Here is a 16372-nt window from a genome sequence, read left to right as displayed (position 1 = left end):
TAGTTTCTCATAACTAAACTAGGAAATGATATAAGATCTATTTAATATTACCATTAGATAGTTACCAGATATATCCTAAATATAATAAAGTAAATGTTCTTGATCTTCATATTGTTGATGTCAAAAAATGATCTTCCTTTATATCAGCATGAAACCGGGACTTGATGCATGACATCGTCCGTTATGATCGAATATTCTGTTTAGATGATTGAGATTCCTGCTCCTGCTCCTGCTCCTTGCTCCCGCTCCTTACGCCAACTCCTGCTCCTTTGAGGGAAAAACCTATAAAGGGTTCGAAAACCGCTCCTACGCTCAAGACAGTCAGGGTGTTCTTTGCAGTAAAAGATTGAATATTGATTGAACCTTTTGGGGGCGAGTTAAGGTAACTCAGTGTGAAGTGCTTGTGTCAGTTTGTCATGTGGAAGACGATAGGGGCCCTTTTATAGGTTGAAGTAGCCCGACTGTGATTAGACGGTCTAGATGAGGCAGCTGTGATCCTCCGGTAAGGGAAGTGTCCCACTGTTCGTGGTTAGGGTTTCCCTCAAAGTTATCTCGTATCTAGGATAAATAGAAGTTCCTAAGTTCAAGGATCATTCGTAGATATCATGTCGAGGTGATAGATCTTCTAGGAGATATTTCCTCCTTTGAGACTCTTGAAGTCCAAGCTTGCTTAAACACTTAAGATCTTTAACGGACTGAGATCTTTTAAGGAGATTTTCCGGGATTGAGTCGGTAAGCTATTGGGGTGCTTCTGCCTCCCCAGTTTTTGCGTGAGGCATCGACCTAGCTTACGTAAACCCCCCTCATTCCTTTAGAGATTCTAGAGCTGATTTGTTCGTGTTGTAGGTGAAACAGGGATGGTACCTCTTAACTTGTCCTGGACGACCTCCCAGTTAGGGTGTAAGTGGCAGAACATCGAGGGTTTAGTTGTTCTGCTGCCTTAAGCCGGGTTGACCCGTTGGACTTCTGGTTTATTCTTAACTTCCTGACGTCAGTCAACATCTGGACTCAAGGCCGGCCCAATCATTATTGAGGCCTAAAGCCAAGTCAAGAAATGGGGCCCCTTTACTATATAAGCAAAAATGAAGAGAATTTTTTTTTTATAATGTCTCTAGGAGGGATCAAACACTTGACCTCTACCTTATTACTAAAGATCTTAACCGCTGAGGTATTCCTCATGTCATGCAAACATTTTAGTTATAATTTTATTTAATATAAACAGACTACCCCATAAACTCGATGAGAGAGACCCTCGGGTAGGTTGGGGCCCAAAGCAGCCGATTTGGTTGCTTTGGGTCTGGGCCGCCCCTGTCTGGACTATTTATGCATCATCACATATATCTTGGAATATCTTTGAATATTCTGAATTCTTCTTGATCGTTAGATCTTGTCTTCTTGATCCGTCACGGACATACACGTGTTACACATGTATCTCAATTCTCAGACTCATCTTGATAGTCAGATATCTTCATTTCGATCCGTCTTATATCACGTATCCTATTAGCCCGACTAAATTTCGGCCGGTCCAGATCTAGTGAGAGAAAGTATTTGTCTCTCTCTCACTATATCTGGACCGCCCAAGTACCCCGCGCAGAATTAGGTCGGGACATTGACATGGCATAGTATCACGTCTGACATCTCATATATAAGTTTACGTAAAATGGGAGATTCGTTACAAATGAGAACATACTGGGATAGAAAGATCCAAAGAGAAATCCAAGGATCTAGGAGAGAAATTTGGTCAAAACTCTATATAAATTTTTTAATTTTGGTAAAAAAGTATCACTCAATTTTTCGAGTCTTCATGTAACATCCCATGTTTTCGATTAAAGAAATAAAAGACTACGGGTAGAAGAAGGACTGTTTGGCACTTATAAAAATTAAGTTAGGGTTCTTAGAATAATTGATGAGGGTTTAATTAGTGAGTTATACATGAGAGGGGCTGGTTTATGAGATATATTTGAATTAAGGACTCAAAAATAATTAAGTTTCATAGCCACCTTATTAATTGGCACATGTAGGGGTGGGAATTGGGCGGGTATGGGCGCTCATGGGCACTTGAAGCATCGGGCTGGGCGGGTCGGGCACAAAATTTCAATGGCTATTAGGGTAAGCGGGTTAATCGGGCGGGCAATTTTAAAATTTGCCTTGTCCATTACCCGCCCAAACCCATTAAGAAGCTCGGGTAATTCGGGTATGGGCGGGCGGGTAGCTGGTAATCTCATGACTTGAAAAAATTCACTTTTTCCTCTCCTTTTATAAAATCTCCAAACACCTTTCCTGATTCTAAAGAGACAATGTGAGATTAAAACTAGACATTATTTGTATTGTTTCTTTTAGGAATTTAATCTCACATTGAAAACTAATGAAGAATTCTCATGAGATATAATAAAACTTATCCCACTTTTTGTTCCCTCAAAGCCAAAGACTACTTCAGTATTCAACTAGGAATTCTCTTGGGCCACTGGAAATGCATTGGGTTCGTGTGATTGCCCTTAAACATATTTGTTTACCATCTCAACTAAGCCTAGCAACATGGACGGTTGGGCTTCATCAACCCATAAAGTTGATGTAATTTGGTTGGTTATCAATGGGTGAGCTTAAGTGGGTGCGGGCATGGGCGGGTGCGCGGGTAGAGGTTTTAACCCATGCCCGCCCACCAAAATTTGGCGGGCTGGGCGGGTTGTACTCGAGACGGGCGCGGGCGTCCATGGTCCTCGTTGGGCTCGGGTGCCCGTGGGCGGGTTCGAGCTTATGGGCAAAATTCCCACCTCTAGGCACATGGCATCCATTTATGTTAAACCCAAAATCAAAATTCCCTTCCCTGGTTACACGTGCCCGCCTCATGCAACAATTAGCCCCAACTTTCCCTTTCTTTTCAAACACAATTTCTAAGTGGCAGTACGGTTAAATGCAAATGGGGTTTTTGCCGCGAGGGGTTCCGAGTTTCTTTCATCGATTTCTTCGCTATGGTTTGTCGGAATTCAGTGAAACTTGTTCCAGGTAATTCCATTCGACTTGTTCTATATATTTAGCGGTTCAGAAATTCCAATTTCGTCCAAATTTGATGGTTTTATGATAGCTATTTCGTATACTGTATAGTTATACTAATTTCATTTGGGATCGAAATTTGGAGCTATTTAGACGATTATTATTCGATTTCTTCTAATGGTTTATGTTCAGGATCATGTTTAGAATGTTATGGACTATTTTGGGGTGACCATATATAGACGGGGTGCTGCCGAATTATTTTACGGCTCGAATTTCATATTTGGACTAGTTTTGAGAATGAACTGGAATAGAGATGGTTACCCGAATTTTGTCATATTTCATAGGAATGGACAGTTTCAGCTATAGATTTATAGTATGAAGTTCATTATCTGATTTGTCAGCTTATGAAGACTCTAACATGAAAAATAGAATTTATGGGAAGTCGGTTGGTCGATTTGTATGCATTTCGAGTATTCAGTGGACATGGCTATGAAAGTTAGAGATCAAATCGATTATTCGAAGTCTTCTAGCGTTATTGATTGTTTTTATGTTTTAAGTTTTTATCGTTTTCTTTTAATTATTGTTTTGTCGTGAGAAGGTTCTTATCGAAGAACCTAATCTTTCTATTCGATTTATGGTTATTCTTCCTTATCCCAGAGTATGCGAATGAGGAGGAATTAGTTCGTCTGGTAGGCGGGAGGTCTTTGGTGATGCAAGGACTGAGGTAGGGGTTCTGAATCCTTTATCCAGCATGGTTTTATAGATAATGAATATGCTAGATTCTATAGTTATATATGCGCCATTATAACTAGAGTTAGGTAGCATGAAACTCGAGTTATGTGATGAACTGAAATATGGTTGAATGGTTTTACTGCAATATGAGAAATGCTTTCGAACTGTTTTTACTGTGATTGCAAACTACTTGGGATTTTCTTGTATGTACCCGATTGCGGATTATGTCAACCTACGGGCACGTAGGCATTGAGGGCAGGATGACATGTGGACACGGGTGTGACTCGTGTGAGACCGGTGAGGTGGGCGACACTAGTCATGAGACCTATGGGAGTAAAGTGCTTCACTTGCTGGCCATTGGTGCTCGTGCCTCCAGTTCGAGGCTCAGGGACGTACTCCTGACCGCTCGTCTGGGAGGTGACATTGATTGGGAATCCCTCTGCTTTGTGGCGATATGACTCTTGGTTGTTCCACTTCCGTGTTTGATAAGATAATGAATTGAATGAGAATATTGGTTTTGATATACGAATGAACTTATTTGAATCGAATATGAGAATGTGGTTTTGATATACGAATGAAACTGATTTTGAAAGATCGCATTAGATGCATGACAGGGTACCGAAGAGAATGAGGTTCAGGTCCTTCCATGGGTATTGGGGGACAACTCTCTTATTCGAACTCGGTGATCAAAAACGTATTTAGATACTTAAGGTATATATGTATCATGAGGTAAACTCTTCAATGATTGCGGAGTCCCTTAGTGGGAGAGGGACTTACCGGCTAGGGGTAAGTCTCTTTCTCGAGGAGACGTAGTGCATTAGCTAGTGCCTAAATGGGCTGGTACTATCTAACGCACTCTAGGTTCTCCTGAGGTACTCTCCTCTTATTGGGAGCGCACCATGAGTGCGCAGCTAATCACTGCCATTGCTTGCTAGATTAAGGAAAATGGTTTTGTATATAGTATATACAGTAACTGGTTTGATAACTCGTTTTGTCATGATGTTTACAACTTATTGAATGAACTTTTGAAAACGTGATGGGTTTTGGATTGGTCTTCTACCAGAATAACTCGTGTCGGTGAGTATTCTGACCCCCTACCAGTTGTTAGTGTGCAGGTTCTTGGTTGTAGCCTCGAGGCGGAGTGTGTATTCCAGCCGGTGATCTTGTCTGACGAGGCTAGCAGGGTTATGTTGTTGTCTTTGGATTTGTTTATTGGCTTCTTGTTATTTTAAAGTTATGTATTTAGTGCAGAAAATCAAACTCTAATATGTATATACGTAACACTTAGAGTTGTTTATAAGTTGTATCGGCGTTTTATGAGGCGTTTGTATTTTTGTGGTTCGGGTTTTGACCCGAAATTGAGTTGAGTTTGTTTAGCTTCCGCTTTATAGTTTATTCTTGTATATGCGAATGTATGGTTTGCATGACAGGTTTACACGTGCGACCGGTTCGATTTACAGAGGAGTCTCTGTCGGATTTTTGTCTCGTCTGTGAGTTGCCGGGGCGTGGTCGTGTCTATTTTGGGACACGGGGCGTCACACTTCTGCTCCCTAGGTATTTACGTAATTTCAACTGATTGCAAAAAGGTCATAACTGCTTGAAAAACAATTGCGACGGCTTTGCAGAAAGGTAGCAATTGCTTGCAAAACGAGCGACTACTTGCAAAAGGATTACAACTGCTTCCAAAAGAGTTACAAACAGGGGCGGAACTATGTGGAGACCAGGCTGGGCAGTTGCCCGGCCTGATCTCCACATATACAAACTAAGATACCACAATCTACAATAGATTGCTTTAGCTTTGGTGGTGGAGTTTGTCTACTTCCAACCTAAAGACCCGAGTTCAAACCTCTGGGCCTGCCTCCTTGCTCTTTCTTTTCATTTTGGTTCCAACTCTCACTCTCCTTTATAGACTTTAGGCTTGCCCGGCCTCGTACGAGATCTTGGTTCCGCCCCTGGTTACAAAAAATATTGGGTTCTTAACCAAACAAAATACAAATACTTAAGTTATTAACGAAACAAAACACAAAATTAGATTTTAACTAGATAAAATATAACTTGTACTTTTTAACTTGAAAAACCTTAAAATTGAACGTTGGGTCAATTTTTTTTTTTTTTTTTTTTTATGTTGAACTAGGTCAAGTTTGTCGTTATTAATAAAGAACACCTGAAGGTGTTGATGAGGTTGCATAAAAGTCTTTCAAAAGTCTAGACAATTGGACCAGAACTTAAAGATTCTGGCAAGTTTGGCTAAGGAGTTAGCAGCTCAATCACTTGGGTAGGATTCCTAGGTAGGAACCTATATTAAAGAGCAAAGTACCAAAGAATAAAACTAAGGGTGGGAATCGAGTTGGGCTCGGATATCCACGAGCACATAAGACCCTGTCAAGCTTTCCCAACTTCAAAATTTCAAGAACGTTAAGATTTTCAGGCGGAATCTGAGTCATGTAAAATTGAAAAGAGGGATTGGGCCATTGGTCCAAAAAGGGGACCAAAATGAAAATCCCACCCAAAGTTGCCTAAAAATGAAAGGGAGGTCCAATGTGTCAGTTTGGGGGTCAAAATTACGTAAAGGGCCCTTAGAAAATAAAGTATTTACCGTTCATATCATCGAAAATTACAAAATTGTCATTGAAATTACAAAATTGCCATCGAAATTTCTCGGGAAACGATTTTTTTTCTGAAAAATAATCTGACAACCCGTCCATCAGAATGTGTACTGTTCAGAAATTTACGGAACTGCCACCGAAAAATTCCCAGGAAACGAAATTATTTTATTTACTAGAAATTTTTTTCTGTACTAGACATTTTTGCTGGGCGGGAATTTGAAATTTCGTAAAAAAAATTGAAAATTTGGGCGGGAATTTGAAATTTCGTTTGAAATTTTCAAAACTTCGAAAAAAAGATTTTGTGACCGGGAAATTATTTTATTTATTGGAAATTTTTTTCTGTACTAGACACTTTTGCTGGGCGGGAATTTTAAATTTTCAAAAAAATTTGAAAATTTAGCTGGGAATTTGAAATTTCGTTTTAAAATTTCAAAATTTCGAAAAAAATATTTCGTTTGAAAATTTCAAAAAAATTTGAAAATTGAAATTTTTTGTGTACGGGAAATTATTTTATTTACCGAGAAAAGATGGTTTGCTGGGCGGGAATTTGAAATTTCGTTTGAAAATTTCAAATTTTCAAAAAATTTTGAAACTTTGAATTTTTCGTGTACTGGTAAATTATTTTATTTACCAGACATTTTTTTTCAGGAAAACGTCAGCATGTCCCATCCAAAGGCAAGAGGGGAATAAAAAAAAAACTGACATTTGGACCTGCAACTAATGTTTGGGCAAGAGTGGATTTTTTTGGGTTTACCCCCCAGATTTTGGACTGTTGACTCAAAAATCCAATTGAAAATACGTTGCACAAAAACCACTATAAATGCTTTTACAAACGAGTTATTGAAGAACCGGATTGTCCGGATCGTCGGGTAAGAGTAATTAGGAATAAAATTTCTAATAACTAAAAATCATAATTTGTTGAGGGCTTGAGGCTAACTTATAAGAAAGTTTATAAACGACCAATCTAGTACTGGTCCAAACGTAGAGTTTGTATTTTAGGACCTTAAATCAGCCAGGGCGATTAAACGGACTACTTAATCGGCTATATACTTGGATAAACCTTTTTCTTGTTGCCAATGGCAATAGGTAATCTTCTAAATTAGTAGGCCGGGCCAGTGTAGCCCATGCTGGATTTCATGTAGCTTATTTTTTTCTCGGGGTTCTCCCGATCAGGCATCAGGCTAACTTCACACCCTAGATAAAAATAATTGTCTAATCTCTGCAATAACAGCAAAAGAATATTTGTTATTGTATGATTCGATTGTGAAATTTGACTCGTTTGAATGGTTGATTTGTGTTATATTGGTTTACTTGATTCAACCAATTCATAAAGTTGACAGATGGATTACTTCTTATGGTCGACGTACAACTGTTGTTGTCCAACTAACATTCTTCTACTCGCTTGGTCGGGGACATGAATTCAAGCCACCTATCTACCTTGATAACAAAACTTCAGGATGTCGAGGATAGATCCTACAACTCCAAACATGGGAAAACTTCGCTTTTATACCTTGGATATATATTCCAACCTTCCTGAAGTTATGCTTGTACGCGTAGTTATGGTAAGTTTTATTCATCAAACAATGTTTATTAATTTATTTGAATTATCTAGTTCTATAAGATAATGCGGTTTTTCATTGAGAATTATTTCAATAGAACCATAGAAGTCTGTAATTGAATACCGAAAATATGCATGGAATACTGAAAATTATGTGGGTGAATGAACTATGAAGATAACCACATTATGACAACTCGAGGTTCTTTTCACTTGTCCACTTAGGTCGGACCAACAAGTTTGACTATATCATGTCATCTCAATTGTCAAATTATCCATCACCATTTCAAGCCTTGAGAAACCTAACGGTCTCTTCCTAATACAGTGTCCATCAGATGTCAATTTTGTAGACAAAATAAATTGCATGAGTAGAATCATTGATCTTAAATCTTTAGCTACACAACATATTCATGCTACACTTTTTTCCTCTCATAATGCAACTAAGTAAACCCAACCGCGTTCATCAAAAAAAAAAAGTAAACCCAACCGAACATCAAACAATTAAGGGAAGTTTTATAGGTCCCTCATTCTTGTTAAAAGGACCCCTCTTATGAGTTCGGTGCGAGTCCACCGAATTCTCAAATCTCAATTTTGTGTGATCCACTGAATTCACAAAAATAGACTACTGGAGTGAATTTCAGTGGGTTCTTACCAGATGATCTCTTGTGAATTCGGTGAGCTCGTACTGAGTGGTCTCTTGTGAATTCAGCGGGCTCGTACCGAACTCACAAATAGGGGCCCTTTTAACAAGAACGGGGGCCTATAAAACTTCCAAACAACTAATTGTGTCCATACTTACGGAAAAAAAAAAACTCTCTTACATCACACAATAACCATATATAATTAGCCAATAACAAAATATAGTTAAGATGAATAATTAGGCAATATCTAGCCCTGTAAACGGTAACTTATCGGATCGGATACAGGTATATCCGTATCCGATACCGGATATCCGAATTCGATAAATATCCGACGGATAATACATGTCAGCATTCGTATCCGTGTCCGCTAGTATTAACGGATATCCGTTAAATATCCAATATCCGAAAAGAAAAAAAAATCCATGTATTAATGCAACAGTAACCCTAAACCAAAGAAAATTCATTTCGACATAACTTCCTTCAAAGATATCAGTCCAGTTTCACTTGCCGACAACTCTTCAAAATCATCAACGCAATTCATTAGGATTGGTAATTTAAATTACAAAGTCATTGGCTGAAAATAATATATAAGTTGCGAGACGAAATAAAATCAAAAGGTTCTTCAACAACGCCACCAGATGTTTCCAACGCGTTGACTTCAACGAAGGATCTTAGAGTAGCAAATTGTCGTTCATAGTAGTCCTTCTCCCCTGAAAACAAAAGGAGCATTTAGGTTTGCAAGATAGACTACATCTTGAACTAAGGCTGTATATCCAATGAACAAAAGTCAATCTTTCATTCACAAATGCTTCAATGCTCAATATCATAAGGCCACCTATTCTTTCTTCCTATCCATATCCAGAACCGAATATACTCATCAACGGTTGGATCTCAATTACCAATCCAGAACAAATCTTTCCCAACTGAAAAAAATCATGATTTCACCATTATTTCTTCATGAATAAACTACCAAACAAGCAGAAACAAATCATCTACCAGAAATGACTAAATCCATTACTTTTGTACAACCATCAGAAATTGGAATTGCATACACAAACCCTAAAAGATCAGAAATAGAGAATGAACACAATTATTGCATAATATTAAAAGATCTATAACATTGATATAAGAGATACAAACATTATAAAGTCTCATAAATCCCTAACCCGCCAAAAAAAACCTAAAAACATTAAACAAAATCTTGATTCATATTCAGTTAAACACTGCGAACATAAGGTGGAACTAAGTGAATGACAGTCATCTTGTTTCTTTCATGCTAGTCATTTTGTTATTGAACAAATCTTTAGTTCTAAAGAAGATCCAAAAATTATAGTGTTACATATTCTAAAATTCATCATTACTAGAAATGTCATTTGGACCAACCAGAATATATATGGATGCAAATCATTATAAACTTCTAAGAACGTAAAAACATAAGAATCATGGGAATTCAATCAGTTAATTGGTGGACATATATGGAAACAATTTGACAAGTATGAAGAGATAAACATGGAATTTACCTCCAATTAGATCATGCGTTTTGGAGGTATCAAGTAGCACTACAAAATCAAGTAGCACTTGATTGCTCATTTCTATTATCAGTCTCAGACTCAAGATCTGAAAAAGAAAAAGAAATAATTAAAGAAACAAACAAAACATTAAATGGTGTTAACTAACAAAAAATATCACGTATTACCTGGTAAAGATGGTAGCCAATCTTTTAAACAACTCAAGGCTTCCACTACTTCAGGAGCTAATGAAGATCTGTATTCCGTGAGTATCTTGGGCCACAACTGAAAGCAAATTCTGATGCTACCGTGGTCACTCGAACAACCAAGAAATCTCGAGTCATCTTATTAAGTTTAGGATATTGAACACCACAATTTCTCCACCAACGTAATACATTGAAACTCCAATCATCATTTCCTTTTGGAAACAACTTTTCTTCCAAGTATCTATCCAACTCTGATTTTGTAGTTTCAAAACTAGTATCTTCCTCCCTTAAAAATTCATCGAATTCTCCATCATTCCCTCTACTCATTTGGTCAGATACCAAATCGAGAGAGGACTTTGAAATACTTTCTGATGAATTCATGAAGAAACTGACAGAAGAAGATTGCGGCATTTCATATGCAGAATAAACATTTCTCAAAGATCGTTGAACTTAATGTAACCATTGCTACGATAAAGCTTCTTAAAAACAAATTCTACATATATTGCCTTGTATCGTGGATCAAACACCATACCAATGCTCATCATTAGGCTACACTCGCTCCAATATTTATCAATTTTTTCTCTCATTTGCATTGCCATGTCACGAAGATATGAATGCTCACTTAATTCACGACGAAGAATCTCTTTGTTTACTTGAAGAACACTTTTAAAATACAAATTTGCAGTTGGATACTTAACACCTGAAAACTTTAGTGTTTCCTCGTAAAATACTTTCAAACCTTCACAAACAACTTCTGTTTTTTTCCATTCATCCAAATTAGGGAAACATTTATATCCTAGATCCAACTCTGTTAAACGCTTAAATTCCTCGCGCACTGCAATGGCACTTTTAAGCATCAAATAAGTTGAATTCCACCTAGTAAGAACATATCTTTCAACTCCCTTTCCCACCAATCTTGTTTGAGCCAATGCACTTTCAAACTTTTCGAGTCTACTTTGAGAAGCATTTATATAGTTAACGTTTCTCGAATCTTTCTAAGAAAATCATCTATGACTCGCAATCCATTTTGTACAATAAGATTTAATATATGTGCACTACAACGCATATGAAACATCTCTCCATCAAGAAGCAACGATTTCTTTCCATTTAGCCATAGTTTAAGATTTCTTATCATCACATCATTACTAGTTGCATTATCAACTGAGATTGAAAATAATTTGTCATCAATATTCCATGACAATGCCAAAGACTTGATAACCTCAGTTAGAACTTCACCTGTATGTGGAGACGGCACCATTACATAAGTAATGACCTTCTTATGTAATTTCCACTCATCGTCAATGTAGTGGCAAGTTAGACAACAATAACCCTTGTTTTGATGTTCAACTGTCCATAAATCAGTCGTGAGACTAACTCGCGAAGATATTGAATCTAACTCACGTTGTAACTCAACTTTCATCTCATAGTATATTTTCAGAAGATCCCCCCGAATAGTATTTCTCGAATAAAACTTGGTTGCCAGATTGTAAGATCTAATTAACTTTCTAAAATAATCATATTCAACCATATTAAAAGCACAGTCATGCTTAGCAATCATTTGACTGGTAATTTTCCGACTTTCTGACTCATCAAATTTCCAACTTACGACCTTTGAGGATTTATCATTACTCAAAACTGATTGGTTGATGATCAAGACAGATTTTAAAGAAATTATTGAGGATGTTAAATAACATAAAAACATATGAAAGAAATAAATTTTAAAGGCTGATCTAAGAGAGTAAGTTATTGGCTGATCTAAGAGAGATTTTTTATTTTGTTTATCATTTTGACTTTTATTTATAATATTGAGGATGTTAAATAAAATAGAAACATATTAAATAAATAAATATTAAAGGAAATGATAAACATAAAATGAAAATATCTAACTCTATGACCATCGGCTTCCTCTTTCTCTAGATCTTTTTTCTTCTTTGAAAACTCTTCTCCTAATAACTTCCCGCATATTGAATAAGGAATAAACCAAAAGTTCAATTTGAAAAATAACTTTTTTTTTTTGTTAAAAATTTGAAAAATAACTTGATGAGACTGGTTTGACATACTTTTAAGGGTTAATTTCATTTTAACCCTCATTTTGGGATCAATTTACAGTTTTGGCCCCCATAAATGTTCGGCACTTCGTTTTGACCCCTAAGATCAAAAAAGTTTGAACTCTTTCTGAAAATACCCTTTCGGGCCAAAAAGAAATTAATTACCAAAAAATTTAAAAACAGTTTAAATCTACCTTATGTCCTTATCTCTCACTCTCTCCTTTATTTCAGCACCTCTTCTTCCACGTCATCTCTCCCTCTTGCCACCTCATCATCTTCTTCGATGTAACTGGCCGATCATCTTTTTTAGCGACCTTCAAACTAAAAAATAAATTCCCTCCAAAACTATGGATGATAGTTGTGTTGTATGTGTTGAACCATTAAATAGGTAACTCACGGGTCTTGTAGTCATCGAGAAATTTGGTTTACTTGCATTTCATGTCTTAGATACATGTGCGAAGATCGCAAATGTTGTATCTGCACAACTGAATCCGACATCGTCTTCGTCAGCAAGGTGAAGACTTTTTCTTGAATAATCATTTTGTTTGTTCTCTTTTAAGTTCATATAATCTTGTAAGCTACTTTTCTTTTTCAGGATCTGCAATTTTTTAGTCGAATTTAATTGTGGATATATTGTTGTTTAGGCATTAGGTGATTATACGAAGAAGAGATTCCCACTTATTATTGATTACTGATTCGTGATCTAGAATCTGTTGGAGATTAGAGGTATAGATACTTCAATACACTCAATAAACTCAAAAGATTCACATCAACATACTTTCATATAATAAAGCTTCTTTAGATCTACACAATCTCATAAAACAAGAGACACAAAGTTTTGTCACAATATTAAACTAGATATTGAAGTTAGTTCTTACCTTAAACACAATATTCATACTAGATCTATGTCTTCTTCTTCAAGTTTCTTGTATACTATTCTCCTTTTACTTTCTCTCTCTAGATTGTTCTTGAACTTGACTAAGAAAAGAACTCTCTACACCCTTTTAATTAATTTCATGAGGCTTTTACTTTTTTACCTCTTCTAGTTTGGTAAACCATTTACTCAAACCCACACTTTTATATTGGGCCCAAACTCAAATTTGGTTTAAAAGCCCCCTTTTCAACATCCCCCCTTAAACCAAATTTCCATAGCTTCTCATACCTAACATCCACTTCAATCTCTCAAAGACATCATGCTTCAAGGGCTTCGTAAATATATCCGCTATTTGATCTTGGGACTTGCAATACATCACTTCAATATCACCTTCCTTAACATGTTCACGAATAAAATGGTAGCGTGTATCAATGTGCTTGCTTCTTTCATGACAAACGAGATTCTTGGCTAAAAGCAATAGCCGATTTGTTATCAAGGAACACTTCGGTTGGACCAACTTGAGGGCATTGAAGATGCTTCAACATATTTCTTAACCAAATTGTATGACAAAACATGGAGCTAGCGGCTACATATTCCGCCTCACAAGTAGATAAAGTCACTTTGGGTTGTTTTTTAGAAGACCAAGTAAATGCCGTGTAACCCATAAAAAATACAAACCCCGATGTACTCTTTCTTTCATCTAAGTCTCTACCCCAATCACTATCGGAATAACCGATAAGCTTAAAATCTTGTTCACAAGAGAAAAATAAACCATCATTGAGCGTACCTTTAATATATCGAAGGAGCCTCTTTGCAACATTAAGATGAGATTCATCCGGTGTCTCCATGTACCTACTCACTAGCCCAACTCCATAAAGAATATCCGGTCTTGTACATGTAAGATAACGTAGACTTCCAATCAAACTTTTGAAATATGTAGGATCGACATCACTTCTTCTTGAGCATTTTCTCAACTCCACTCCACTTTCAAGAGAGGTGTTTACCGGATTACATTACTCCATTTTAAACCTTTTAAGAACTTCCTTAGCATATCCACTTTGAGAAATAAATATGCCATTTTCCATTTGCTTCACTTCAATACCAAGGAAATGATCCATCAATCCAATATCGGTCATATCAAATTCCTTAATCATGCTCTTCTTGAACTCATCAAATAGTCTTGAATCATTACCGGTGAATATCAAATCATCAACATAGAGACAAACAAATAACATACATCCACCTTCTTTCACTTTCATATATAAAGTGTGCTCATGAGGACACTTTTCAAATCTATTTTCTTGAAAATACTTATCAATTCTTGCATTCCATGCACGTGGAGCTTGCTTTAACCCATAAAGGGCCTTCTTCAACTTATAAACTTTATCTTCTTTGCCCTTTCTAACATACCCTAAAGGTTGTTCAACATATATCTCCTCCTCAAGGATACCATTCAAGAATGCCGACTTGACATCAAGTTGATAAATTTTCCATGAATATTGAGCCGCTATAGAGATTAACAATCTAATTGTTTTCATACGAGCAACGGGAGCAAATACCTCATTATAATCAATGCCGGCTCTTTGCTTGTAACCTTTAGCTACAAGTCTTGCTTTGTATCTTTGGACTTCTCCACTTGCATTCTTCTTTGTCTTATACACCCACTTCACACCAATAGGTTTGTATCCTTTTGGCAAATTTGTCAACTCCCAAGTATCATTTTTTTCAATTGCATTAATTTCTTCATTCATAGCATTTTCCCATTTTTCTTCTTGGATGGCTTCTTCATAACTAATAGGATCACAATCAATGAGAAAACAACACAAGTTTAATTCTTCTTCATTATCCACAACTTCATATATCTCTCTCAAACTTCTTGTTTTCATTGGCCCTTCATTAGAACTTCCCCCCGATGATGAGGATGATGGAGATGAGGACGGTGGTGTTTGTGGGTCTCTTTGAAATTCTCTTGGTGGCACATCTTCTCCTTCTTCTCCTTCAAGTCTAAGTTCAACTTGAACAATTTCTTTTCCTTTCCATTCCCATGCCAAATCTTCTTCAAATACCACATCCCTACTAAATAGAACTTTATTGACAATTAGATTAAACAACTTGTAACATTTCATTTGCTCATTATACCCAAGAAAGATACATTTCTCACCTTTGTCATCAAGTTTTGTTCTTCTTGCTTCCGGTATCTTTGCATAAGCAATACATCCAAATATCTTTAAATGAGATACACTAGGCTTGTAATAACCCCATGCCTCTTGTGGGGTCTTCATATAGACACTTTTAGTGGGACATCTATTTAACAAGTATACGGCACATGCAACGGCTTCACCCCAAAATTCTCTAGGCAAACTTTTTTCTTTTAACATGCTTCTTGCCATGTCTAATATGGTGCGATTTTTCCTTTCGGCAACTCCATTTAGTTGTGGTGTGTATGACGGAGTAAGTTCATGAACAATCCCATGTTCTCTACAAAACATATCAAATGCTCTTGAGTTATATTCTCCACCTCTATCGGACCTTAGTTTCTTTATCATAAAACCACTTTGTTTCTCAACCATGTTCTTGAACTCTTTAAATGCCTCAAATACTTCGGATTTATTTTTTAAGAAATAAACCCATGTTTTTCTACTAAAATCATCAATAAAAGTGAGAAAGTAATTGTTACCTCCATTTGTCATTGGCTTCAATGGACCACAAACATCGGTATGCACAAGCTCCAATATATTAGATGCTCTCCACCTCCCTTCTTTAGAAAAACTTGTGCGATGATGCTTGCCAAAGATACACCCTTCACACACTTTGTTTGGGTGATCAATACATGGTAAACCCCTTACCATATTCTTGCTTGCCAAGGTCTTCATCCCATCAAAGTTTAGATGTCCAAGTCTCAAGTGCCACAACCAAGATTCATCTTTCACAATAGAGTTTAAGCATTTTGCATCACCATGTTGAATGTTCAAGGGAAATAATCTATTATTTGCCATCTTTACCTTAGCAATTAGAGTTCCACTTCTATCTCTTAATGTGAGATGAAGATCCTTCAATCTTATATCATAACCTTTTTCTAAAAGTTGTCCCAAACTCAAAATATTATTTTTCATTGCGGGAACATAATAGACATCGGAAATATAGTTATGTTTTCCATTTTTTAGTTGAATGAGGATATTACCTTTCCCTAGCACCGGTATCTTTGAGGAGT

The 16372-nt window shown here is 36.7% G+C and overlaps 1 long non-coding RNA gene and 1 pseudogene across 1 annotated transcript; one reads left to right on the top strand and one right to left on the bottom strand.

Moving 5' to 3' along the window:
- The first annotated feature begins 2919 nt into the window (after positions 1 to 2919).
- LOC147556148 (uncharacterized) lies at positions 2920 to 5046 on the top strand. Its single transcript, XR_015234984.1, has 3 exons — positions 2920 to 3003; positions 3649 to 3715; positions 4825 to 5046. It is a non-coding gene; the product is annotated as an uncharacterized LOC147556148 (long non-coding RNA).
- Positions 5047 to 10673: 5627 nt separating this feature from the next.
- Positions 10674 to 11704, bottom strand: LOC147556147 (zinc finger BED domain-containing protein RICESLEEPER 2-like; annotated as a pseudogene).
- Between the last annotated feature and the right edge of the window lie 4668 nt (positions 11705 to 16372).

Source organism: Eschscholzia californica, unplaced genomic scaffold, assembly GCF_041429995.1.
Source record: "Eschscholzia californica isolate CP2 unplaced genomic scaffold, dmEscCali1.0.p SCAF_2, whole genome shotgun sequence".
NCBI classification, from domain to species: Eukaryota; Viridiplantae; Streptophyta; class Magnoliopsida; order Ranunculales; family Papaveraceae; genus Eschscholzia; species Eschscholzia californica.
The sequence above is the reverse complement of the archived record's forward strand: the minus strand, read 5'-3'. Positions and strand labels throughout refer to the sequence as shown.